The following is a 13,073-nucleotide window of genomic DNA, read 5'->3' on the forward strand; positions in this document are numbered from 1 at the left end:
TTTACATCACTGTAAACAGAGTGGAAACACGAAAGGTTAGCACCACCTGTTACAAAGGTGGGTGAAATTCCACAAGCTCTCAAGCAAGCATGCCTGCAAAGCACAGCTCTTCGTGAAAGCTCTGTGTATGAAATGTGGATTTGGGCTAAACGTCTGTGTAGAGAGATGAGCAAAGTTGGCAATATTGTCTAAGCTGGGATAACAGACAGTCATCTCCACTGATCTAACACAAACGATATGCTGTTTCTAGTCCTCATCACTGAGTGCAGTTTTGATAAGGAAAGAGAAATGCACATGTTATTAGTATGTCATTAACTGACCTTCAGGAAAACAGTGAGAATTGCCAAATCATCCTACTTATAGAAAGCCTCGGCTACATTTGAATACTTCTCTGCATTCCAGTTAATGAGATGAAGCTGAAAAGCAATTGAAAAGAATCATTTCTGCTGGTTCTATTATGAAGATATGCTGGAATTTGAGTACAACTGTTAAAAATGCCACTCTGCACTCTCTGGGTCTGATCATGAAACTGAGAACCTGCTTACAAACGCCGGCTTATTTATGGTGTTCTGATGAATTGTTCAGGCATTGTCAGTTCCCATATCTAGCCAATATCTTCAAATGGGCAGAACTACAGATATTCCCAAAAGCAATTTAGGGGTAAGTACAGAAAGAAGTGGAAAATCACAGCTTAATAGGTATATATGTTTTTTTCTAACCCTACTGCTAACAGTCTTCAGTGCATGTCTTCTCTTCCATATGTTTAAAAATGTAATAGCTTAAACAGGATTTTGAGGAGTGTATTCACTTTTTACACATGGTGCAATGTTTATACACATTAGTCTTGCTGCAAAAGATTGATGTTCACAAGTATAATGGCATTGATGTTCATAAGTATAATGGCATTGGATGGTTTGCATTCAACATGAATATTTCTACAACTTCTCAGTTTTGCTAGTACTTGCTTTAGTAGCATTTTAAGAAGCTTTTATTAAGTGTAATACATTGCTTATTATCTCTTGTGCTATTTTTTTTAATGTGAAATATAAATTTCCAAAACTTAAATAATGTGGAAATCATAGTATCCTTCATTATCTACCTTCACACCCATTAATATGCTTCACAATTCTTTACCAACTATGTAACTCCAATTTGTAGAACAGAACCATTTGTTTCGTGTTTCAGCAACATGGCCAGAAAAGTACCTAAACTTCTACTGCAAGAGGAAATTCTGCCATTTAGAGACACAACATGGAAGTTATCATATATTGCCTAGAATTTTAAAGTTCTGATCTAATGAGTACTTTGGTATATTTTAAAGTGGAACAAGTTTTTTCAACCTATTTTTACTGTTTAAAAATCATTTAAAGCATTGCCTCAAGGCAAACTAATAAACACTTAATAGTGCTGCTTCAACACTGCTTGAGTGCACTATCTATTTATGGCAGGAAGCAACTCCAGAGGGACACCCCTTTCTTATCTTGTCTGTATCAAATGAGATAGCTCTAGCACTCTCCAAAGCAGAAAATCTCCTGTCAGGAATGCACTTCTGGCTGCGTGTTCCACGTGCCTAAATTAAGAACAAATTATCTGTTTTTATTAGGTTGTCATGTCGTATGTAATACTCCCAAAATCTAAAACCTGCCAAAGGATAACGTTACGTGGATTGAACATGAATTGTTTGCTTGGAATGCTGATAACTGTTAGCAGGACAAAGATACTAGAAAACAAAAGTTTGTTACTTCAGAGGTGTTATTTGTTATCTGTAAAACAGATCTTCCTTCATTATCTGAAGACAGTAAATGTGCTTGACAGCTGCTGGGGTTCTTGTTGGATAACTTTTCCTACCTTTTCTCTTCATTAGTTTCTCCTGTGTTTCCATCTTATCAGCTGTTTTTGAAAAGCCAACAAAACCCACATTGCAATAATCAGGATGCTTTTGTCTGTGAGGAGCTCAAGCTACAATTATAGCAGGGCACTGGGCGATCAGACTCTCTACAAAGCAGCTGATTTAGTAACAAGATGAATGTATTTGCATATTTGAAATTTTCAACCTTTAGCTGGTGTTACTTTTGTATCTGCAGCTTTCAGCCCTATTTCACTACTTAAATGCAGGTCAGATAAATTTAGCTTAATAAGTACTGACCATAAAACCCTAATTCTTTCTTGTGAAGTCAACTTTTTACATGCAAGTATACTATTGCTTTTGCAAAATAGAATTATCATCAATGCAATGCAATCTACCCATGCTTATTTCCCCCTCCCCTCCCCTTGGTACTGATGGATGTGTCTGGATTTTGAAAATGTGACTTTGGCTATTCTTTCATTGACTCCACCTCTGAGGCATATTTCTTTATATCCCTTGTGTGCTCTGAGCCTTGCTTATCAGTTTGGCCCCAGCAGAAATGAAACTGCTACAGTCTAGGTTCCAGCAACATATCTACCAGTCAGCATTGCAAATGCATAGAATATAACAAAGGCATCAATCAGTAAAGACTTTGTGACATTCAAGTCATATGGTAAAGCATACAGAAAAGTGGTGGTTTGCCAGGAATACTGACTGTATGTCAGTAATTGCAGAAGAAATTGTCCTACTTTGTGAAATTCACTTCCCGTTAAAATCTTTATTATTTGTGAGAGTATTTTAAAGGCCTCTTTCTTTACAGAGTAACAATTATATCCATTTATATTTTATGAATTTAAAATATAAGATGTCACAGGTATACTTGGATAGTGTTTATTGGTCATTATCATAAAGTCTTTGCTTACATATGCATTTGTGTATAGATTCCTAGGATAGTGACAAGCACCTGTATTTCATTGTGCACAATGTTATGTGCCTCATGTTCTTTAGGTGCTTGCAAAACGCAAAGTAGCACAAAGGACCGTCCTCCCTTGCTGTGAAGGTAACAAGAGCATCAGAGGAAAAATAATTTGGGCCCAAGTGATTTCATAGGAAGTGTGTTGTGATTAACTTTTCTGTATGTATAAATCTCCTCCATCAAGATGCTTTAAAACCAAAAAGCAATTGAATGTTTATGTTTAGAAAGTCTTTTTCTACCTTCTATTCCCCAAAACAGTTATTATTCTGGATGTTTTCTACTGGGAAATCATCAGTCATTTTTTTTGCCATAAACACTAGAAACTTGCCAACAAGTCTTACTTTTATGGGACATAATTTGGATCTTCTGTGGCACTTACAGGTGTTGCCAACTGACAGAAATCATAAAATTAGAAAGCATGCCGTAAGCTTTATAAATACACCTAAAGGTCATCTCATCTTGTTTTCAACAAAAATTAGAAAAATAAGAGACTGGAAGGAAAATATCTCTGGTGCTTTTTTTCAGATCCCCCTTTTACTAACCCATTAATTATTTTTCTCTTCAAAATTCACACGGAATGAGTGTCCAACATTGAAAATGTCTTCGCATGTGGAAAGTTTCCAGAACATTTTGAGAAGTCCCAGTGATTCATCTTTTTTTACTTCCTTGGTCTGAATACCAACAGGAGACTGATGGTCTCCATTGGCAATAAGTTATAACTTCTGCCACTGATCAGGTCCGCAGTAAAACAAATAAACAAATGAAGATTTCTACTCTAAGCCGTGTAAATTAATATCAACAATGCTATGACTAATAAAAAAGGTCATCCAAAGCCTATCAAGTCCTACAAGTCCTTCAGATATTTGGGGAATGGTCTCAAGCCAGTTTTGTACTGCTGGGAATCTTCAAGATAATCTTCTTGCAGATCAATACCTGACTAAGTGCATGAATGAAGCCCAGCTTCCAAAGTTTTCTCCTGAAGTAGGTCCTATTTTACGGTTCAAGAACATTCACATTCAGTCACATCTATCATCAGTAAGATATGACATTCTGACTCTGTTTTAAAGCTAAGTATGGGATTTTGTCTGGCTTAAACTCTCTATCATACACACTTGAAAGCGTGATTGTATTTTTAGGAGTGTATGCTTGATAAATACTACAGCATAGTTAAATAGTTGTGTTATTATCTATATTTGTAAACATTTGAACTGAGCGTACGTAATCATCATTTCTCTATAAAACAAAGTTTATCACAGACTGTGTGAGCATTGCCTTGTCATCCTGAGTTGCAGGAATGGAGCCCAATGGTATTTTCCTGTTTTTCTTACAGACTGTTCTCAGTAATAGAAAGCTACTGATATCTGCTTTTGCAGATGTCCATAGCTGACGTTGGGGTTTACAGATACTATTGTACAAGTAACGCTATATAACTTGTAGAACTCGTGGCACTGATGTCTAAAAATATGATAGTTTTTAGGTGAATCTCAGTCATAGCTGAGAACCGATTTTCTGGTAATTTTTTGCTGTTTGAAATTATGCCTTACAAGAATGGAAAATAACCACTTTAGACCTCTGCTGAAAGAGAAACAGCTTCACCTGCTTAGTTCCTATCCAGTTTCTTAGCCACATTACTAAGATTCCCAGCCAGATTTCAGTGTCTCACTTCATCACCTCATTTCTGCTTGATGTGAAAAGCGCACAACTTGGAAAACCTTATGTAAACTATGTGAGAAACGAAAATAGCAAAACTGGCAGATCAATCTGAAGTAATAGGAAGCCTGGGCCTGGCCAGGCTTTGACTTGGAGAGATTTTGAAAAGCTCAGTAACAGGTCCTACCACAAGGCTTCAGGACCCCTGCAGGGGTTTGGGGAAGCAGGAGGCCAGCCATAGCCTTGATTGCCACCTTCTAGAGTGTCTGTGCTAAATTAGTACCATGTTCAGTGTCAAAACAGACTCAGGTTGCTGTCAGAGACCAAGTTTTGAGGCTTTGGAAACTAAATGTGGCATCACACTGTAAAAAGATGCAGCCAATGGATCTGGAACTGTATGGCAGCCAAGCCAGGAGGCCCAAAATGGCCACTTTGTCCTGGGCACTTGGGACTAGCAGTCCCTCTCAGTGAGGAGAAAATCTGGGTTTTGAGCTGTGAGTTAAAGGTTATTAATGGCCCATAAGTGTCTCTCCCTGTTTGACTTCTACGACTGCTAGGGGTCCAGGAGGAACATCTAAGCCTGAGAATTTGGCCATAGTTGTTCAAGGCTCAGACATTACTCATTTTGTGAATCAAAGCACATTTAAATGCTTTTCTTAGGAAAATCAGCATCCAAGATTAAAATTCATAAACTTTGCAGAGAGAAATACTGAATTTTAACCAGATCTAACATCAGTTATCACTGTTTCTTTGAAATAATACAGGACAAGCTCCTTCACTCCTGTGAAAGCCAGAGCAGCAAATCAAGCGCAGATAGTCACACTCATAGCAGAGTAGAAAAGCCAATTTCTTGTCTGCTATTGGTCACCTGTAGTAGTAGTCAAATAGAATTAGATATATATAAACAATAGGAAAGAACTTCTTGTCAGTGGTCAAGAACTACCCGTGGAAATACAGAAAAAAGAAAGTGACCAAGTAGACAAGACTAAATCAGAGAGATCTGAAACTGCATAATGTGAGTGAAAGAGATGGTGCATTCTAGCATGATATGGGCACAATGTGATTAAAAAAAAGAAAGTCAATAAAAAACAATATAGCAAACTGGAGTGAGATTATTTTGTACTTACTAACAAAGAAAGAAGTGAAGTTTTAAGAATAATTGGAAAGGGAAATATAAATCTTGTCTTGTTGGATAGATGCAATGGGAATATACTGTGCAAAAACTGCCACAGTATCTTTTGCTTGATCAGATAATCAATGTCAATTTTCTGACTATGAAAAATATTCTTTCTGTGCGAGGTGAGCATGGCAGAGATTCAGTAAAGTGATCTCTTGGAAGAGGAGCCAGATTTTAGAGTTATGACCTTTTTACTGTCTCATCAGCCCGGCTCTAAAGTAATTCTATATCTCTGATTTCAGTGCAGCACAGCATGGTTGACTGACAGGACAACTGGATTGCTTCTTGAAACCCAACACAACTGGCTTATGATTCCTTCCCTTACACCTTTTTATACTCCCTAAGTGCACCTCAGTTTTAACTATGACTCTATCACTACTGTTAAATTAATTATTTGTGTTCTTTAATTAAAGTGCTTTTGGTTCTTACAATTTTAACTTAAAAACTATTGAAAACAATATCATTTTTTTGCTGTATGAATATTGATAAAGCAGTATTATTATGAAGGGGCTCTTTTTAAAAACTTATGAATCAGAATGCAAAGGAAAAGAAGCAAGTATCTTTTTGAATAAACCCTTACTGCTTGTTTTAATTTCTGACATTCCAATTTGGCTGTTCAACTAGCTTTTCTCCAAATAACTAAATCTCAGGAGGTAAAATGATGCAGCTTAGGAAGGATAGGTGATATCACGGCATTGCATGTTGTTGCACAGCACTTTGCAGTCCCTTTTCCACCTAACAGAAAAATATTTCAAGGGTTTTCATAACATTATGATAGAAAGACTTCTGAACTCAAAGAGCACTAAACTTTTTTTCCAAAGTGAAAGGTTTTCACAAATTGCAATAGGGATTGAAGTATGATATCTATAAATGTAAACAAAATAATATGATTTAAAGCATGTTATCATTACTTTTGTGGCTTTTGTGCAATCCTCTGGATTACTTGTGGTCCAGGCACTATCAAATTAGACTAAAGCATTCAAACTCTGGGAATAAAATGCTATAGCAGCAACCACAAGAAATGTCACAGAAGCACAGGATGTAAGAAGGCTGAGGTAACAAGCATGGATGGTATCAAGCTTTTTAAAACACAAGCCTGTATTCCATCAAGCACTGATTATTGCCTCCACATTTTAGGCTATCTACACTCCACAGGGAAACTGTTAGCACCTTTCCAGGAAAGTGGGCTTAAAGAAATGTGATATCCTTGGCAAAACCTTTACAGTATAAATAGAAGTGAATCCCTGGCTTTCAAATCAATGTGGGCAAATTTTAATGTCTAAAGCTCTAAATCTGTGAACTACTATAGATGTGTTTAACTTACTCAAAGCAAGATGCCTGTTGACCTTATTTATGACTGTGAAAGTAAACACAAACACAATATAGGAATTAATTGAAAGTACTCTTATTTTAAGGTCACCAGCCAGAAAAAGTAGAAAATATTCTGAAAAATATTAAATCTAAGGAAAATGTAAAGTTTTCAGTTTTGAGGCATCTAACACTACAAATCTTGAGATTGCATTCATTTGTGAGAAAAAAAGCCCTGCAAAATAATGAAAGTTTCAGAAAGTTTTCCCTGGCTTTTACAGCACCACTTTTTAGTTACTGTATGCAGAAAATCACACAGAATCACAGAACTGTAGGGGTTGGAAAGGACCTCTGCAGATCATCAAGTCCAGCTAAGATACCATTGTTTTTGTAATGCTACGGTCATCCTAGATGATCCTGTCTTATCTGTATTGTAGACACTCTTGTGGTAGGATAGTTGGCAGGTTATGAAGGCTTTGGAGTTAACTAGAATAAGGTCACTTCCAAGCCATCACGCATCACTTGATCTGAGGAAAAATTGTAGGGAGAAAAAACCCCAAAAAAACTATACCTCATAAAGTGGAGATATGTTGGTAATAAATGTACACATTTTATCATTTACAGGTATACTGATGCACGAAACAAGCTGCATTAGAAATGATGGAGTAATGGTATGGTTGGGTTTTTTTTCCTTTTAACTTTGTTCATTAATGTGTAAAGAAAGCATATATATCTGCAACAGAATTTATCTGGCTTATAGATATAACATATAAAATGACATGTCATGATAGCGCATTTTAAATGCCCTGCAGTAAATATTTTCAAACTTTTGATTGTCCAATACTTAAATATTTACCAGAAAAAGGAAAAACACACAAGAATCAAAGCCTACTGCAATCAAGCTTACTCTTCTCCTTTGTCTTTCACCTTGAGAAGAATCCACAGACTTGAGGGCTTAGGTCCACAGGTTGAAATCAGATTATTCTGCTAGAAATATGCTGAAAATTGTTACCTGTATAATAAATGGTCTGGCTTCAGACCCTTCAGAAGGAGTTGCTGATCAGTTTAAACATAGCTTTGCCTAATGTTACTGCTATGGCTTGGGAATAAATTTGAGCTGCATGTGTGGAGCAGATATTTGTCCAAATAATTTTTCATGTTTCAAATGTATTCAGTTTTTTGGTGTTCTGTACAATTAAAATATTTATTTAAATAAATACCCCACTGATCCTTGATATTTCCCGTGTTCTGGGAATTTTATTAGGCACATTCAAGTCTGCGATTCTGTACTTTATTTCTGTAATCTGTTCTTGGATAAATAATGCAATATAAACATCTTCTTTCAGAGATCTCCCTCACTGTGGAACCTGCAGTGTTTCAACAGTCAGAAGACGTTTGAACAGGAGGAGGCATGGTCACATATCTGCACTGTGGGAGCTGTGCCCTCTGCTGCCTGCTTGGGCACAGTGAAGAGACAGCAGTCAAAAACGTGTGTACTGTATAACTTTGACCTGAAACATGGAGCAATTCATTGATATCTTTTAAAACAGTTGTTTTCAGAGGGTGAGGTTTTTGTCTGAAAACAACTTCTGACATGAGAACATTTGTAAAAGTGCTACCAAAAGTGTTCATTTCTGTTTTACTGCGAGCTGTGCTGGCAAATTGAGAATGTTCTTTTGTTTCTGGTCTCTTAAGAGACTAAGCTATATTCCATGCAAAGAAAAATCAGAAAAATTGAGCAGTATTTTTTCTTCTGTCAGTGACAAAGCATACAATTCATGCTTTCTTCAGAAACAAGGGGTAGAAAAGAGCTAACCCTTCTACCAAAACAACAGTGAGAAAACAAATACTTACTGAAAGCTGCTTCTTTTTATTATTATTAAGCATTTTTCACTAAATACTGCTTAAAACTTCATTCAAAGTTGTATTTGGATGTATTTCTGGCTGGATATTCTGAGTTTGATTTAACATATCCTCTAATTTTCGCATTGGCATTGGCAATACTCATGAAAAACAATTTCTGTGAGCCTGCAAGGGATGCAGTAACTCTATTACAGTTTCTTGAATTTACATAAAGTGTTTTTTTAATAAAAAGTGAATAGGAGAAAAAAAAATAATTTCAGTGGCAGCACTTCTGTGCATGTGTGCTACTGAAATACAGAAAAATGCCTCTACAGTAACAAATGCAATCCTATTACAAATGTAATATGCAGATCTGTACCTATGCGTATTTTCATACTGTTGATGTAGTTTCACTAAATTGCATTCAAAAGATGCTATTTTGTTAGTGGCATTCTCCTTCTTTCTGCTCCTCATTAACTCCACAAACACAATGCAGTTTGTAGCTGTATCCAAACATCCCCAGATGTTTGACGACAGGTGGGCAACATGGCTGCTGCAAAATCTCCTTTTTCAGTATCTTTCCTTCACTGTCAGGGCATGTTCAAAACCTGCAGCAATGTAACTGTTGTAATCTAAGAATCTCATTTGCTGAAAAACAGAAATATCTTCAGGAATGCCACTGTATTCTTGAGTACACCGTAACCATTAGACCAACTCCACCACCTGCAGACATGCCATTTGTCCATCTGCACTTCAGAAAATTGTATGTTTGCATTTGCCTTAGGCCTGTGTAGAGTTCTTACTGAAGTGAAGCAAAGAGAATTCCAGTTGGGCCATGTCAGTATGTAAACTGGAAGTACAGGAATGTGATTAAATGATCAAGATTTAATCCACAGATTATACAGAAATTGAGCGAGATATCTGCAAGAAAATGCATATATTTAGTCCAGAACCACCTTCACTACCAGAAGTGCCATGGGATGAAGATGAGTCCCCTGATACTGACTGGGGCTAAGAGGAAGTGGTTTTCTTTTAATGTTAAGTCATTGCATATTTTCTTACTGGGAAATGAGGATCAGCTTTCTCAAATTTCTGATAAATTTCTGCTGTGCTTGAAAATATCATACATAGATGTTGGAAGTAATGATCTTCAAGGTCTCTTCCAGTACAAGGCATTCTCTGAAAATGTCATGATGTGCTGGCCCTATCTCTACCAGAGCTGTCTTCCATAACATTCCATACAAAGTAGTTACTTCTCTCAAGTAGCAAAAAAAACAAAACACATTAACTTCAGTGTTCTGGCAACAGATAAAGGAAAACCATGAGTACCAGATCGACAGAACAAACTGTGGGTCACCTCGCAGTTTTAAAACAGAAAAGTGTTCCAGCCCTCTACTGGGCAGAGATGGCCTGAAAAACCTGAAACAAGGTAAAGAATGAGATGGAGGAAAGTTGCCAATGAGGTAATCTTGACAACAGGCAGAAAGATGTTAGTGAAGGGAGAGGTGAACGGTAGCTCACTTGCACATTTACACTTACTTCCCTGGAGAAGTTAAGAAGAAATCCTGAAGAGATCTCCATGTCCCTTACCAGCTCCCTGGCCTTTCTCATCACTTCGCATGCTGACAGAACAGGGATGCAGGAAGCCCCAGAAGAGTCACTTTAGCTTAGAAAAACATCTTTACCTGGCACGATAATCTTACTTCTGGTAAGAATTCAAATTCTCTCTGTTTCTTTGCAGTGTTTTCCCAATTTCACTCTTCCCAGTAACAGTGTCTTAAAAAAATAGTTGCTTTTATTCGTCATGACTATAGTCTCCTGTTTTTTCCAGTGACAGATAAAAACCCCTTACATGATTTTCATAAGCAGCATTCTCTGGCAACTTCTGAGGTGACAAGAAAACAGTTCTAATAAAGGTATTTTGGGTTCTGCATTCTAGAATCTGAACAAGAAATTGTGAAGAGCCTGGGAAGGAGGCTATAAGATGCCAGCAGGAAAAGAAGGACATGAAGAATCACAAAACCACAGAATGGTTTGCATTGGAAGGGATGCAGAAAAGGACTGTGAGATGTGCATACTGGAAAATGGAGGCAGACCGAAACTGGAAAATGGATAGGAAATAGGTGCAGGAAACATAGATTGCCCTGTCTGGGCAGGTGTTGTGTTGTGGCCTGTGTCTCCCTCACCTGCACTCTTCCACTATCTCTAATGCAGATACATAGAACAACATTATCTTAGCACTGCTTAATATTAGCAATGAAATAATTATATCCTTCCTAATTCCCATTTGGTACATCAGTGGAGATATTCATGTCAAGTGAAGACAGGTCTTTCTTTTTCTGATCTTTGTGTCTCTGTCACAGCATCCACAGAGTCTATTCACTATTTTTATTACATAGATAGTCCTCTGGATGCTTCCTTAATTGTTCATGTAACAATTGCCTTGCACTAAAATCAGTTGTTCTTGTAGAAAAGTTAATCTCATCTAGTGTAAAGCTTGGGACTTCAAAAGTCTTATTCTCCCATATTGTTTCAGTATTATCCTCCATCAGCATATGATACCCTGGATATTCTACATTAACCAACCATGTGGAAAGTATTTTCATTCCATCCAGAAACTAGTGAGATCACTGGTTATACTTCTTTCCAAAATTTATATCAGTAAGTGAAATGAAATGAGGCATCTTAAAGAATAAACTTTCCAGGCAGATCATAAGCTAGGTGAAACTATGTATGTCATTCTAAGACATAATCTGAAGCATATATGAGATATTTTGGGGTTGCCATTTGTTATGGAGGTTGGACTAAATGACTCTGAGTTTCCTCCCAAACCAAGTGTTTTTATGGTTCTCTGATTCAAATTTTATCTGAAAAGTTACAAAACATTTCTTGTCATTATGAAAAATATTTGAACACTAGATAAGAACTATATTGAGTTTCAGCAAAAGTTGATTAGTCTGTTTATTTTTTATGATCAGATACAGAAAGTTGTTGTGTGGAGAATACATCCAGAGCTAAAGATAAGAAGAATGAGACATGTGGGCATCACTTAGGGAATTTTGGAAATTGTTGTGCAATGATTTTTAGAACTCATAACATTTGAATTAAGATGCACACAGAAAAGCTGTGAGGAAAAATGGTTGGTTTTTTTTTTCTCTGAATTTTTAAGCTGTACCGAAATCAATCATGGAAAAAAATAAAACAGCAAATAGTTCAGAATCTACTACTTCACTTAAGATAAACTAAAAGAATTAAGAGATCAGAGACACATATTTGTGGGAAAAACAGTATCCAGCAAATGAACGTGTGGGATGCTTCAAGAGGAGGCATAATCTCAACTATGACAAGTAGGAGACTAGTTCCAAATGAAGGAGATTATGAAAACTATAATTAGCTAATGCTTTCTAAAAGCCTAACTAAACTGTTGGGTTTTTTCCATTCCGAAGTGCAATACCACAGTGGGATCAAGTGTCACATAGCAAGTGCAGACAAACAGATCTTATGAACATAAGATCTGGCATTATTTCAGGACAGACTTGTAAGCTCTGTGAACCAGATACTTTTCTGTTAACCATGCTGTGATTTCTGAAGAACTGTTTACTTACTATATTGGAATATAATAAGAACATCACCATTAATTGTCACCAATTTGCACTGATTTTATTTACGTCTACAGAAAATTCTTCTTTAATCTCTAATCTGTGTTGTAAATTATTAAGAAAGCAATAGATTGCTGGAGTGAAAAGAATCCCTAGTCTCATAAAAGCAAATTTACTCTTCTCAGAAATGGTCTCATTACTTTTTTATTTAATATGCATGGTATTAAACATAATAACCTCATGAAGGATGACCGCGTCTGCTCTGCATGGATCACATTCTGTCCCCAGGGAGTATTCAAAGTACAGAAAGATGCAACTCTTCATATCCTGAGATAGAATAAACCAAGATTCCTGCTCTTATAAGGTACCAGCAAATGCTGCTTGACCTTTGGCCTAAACCTGTAGGTAACAGAGGGAAGCATCTCAGAAGAAGCAGGACGGCCAGCAATGTGAAGGTGTTTCTGGAGTGTGTGGCAAATGCTGTCTTACAGAAGACAGGCAGTTTGTCCACTGGAATGACAGAAGAAAAATAAAGTGGTTTGCTGAAGCTTTTATTAAATATGGAAGCACAGGCTTCATTCTTCCAAGTGCAACCCATTGCACCTGCCCAAACTGGTAAGATATGTCTGTAACAAATTCAACCTACATTAATTAAAAAAAAAAAAAAATTAATAG

The 13,073-nt window shown here is 36.7% G+C and overlaps 1 long non-coding RNA gene across 1 annotated transcript; it reads left to right on the forward strand.

The window, feature by feature from the left end:
* Positions 1–332: 332 nt before the first annotated feature.
* LOC128090731 (uncharacterized) lies at positions 333–8,786 on the forward strand. Its single transcript, XR_008211076.1, has 3 exons — positions 333–660; positions 7,582–7,628; positions 8,304–8,786. It is a non-coding gene; the product is annotated as an uncharacterized LOC128090731 (long non-coding RNA).
* Positions 8,787–13,073: the final 4,287 nt, after the last annotated feature.

This window comes from Tympanuchus pallidicinctus, unplaced genomic scaffold (assembly GCF_026119805.1).
Source record: "Tympanuchus pallidicinctus isolate F22 unplaced genomic scaffold, pur_lepc_1.0 scaffold5, whole genome shotgun sequence".
Lineage (NCBI taxonomy): Eukaryota > Metazoa > Chordata > Aves > Galliformes > Phasianidae > Tympanuchus > Tympanuchus pallidicinctus.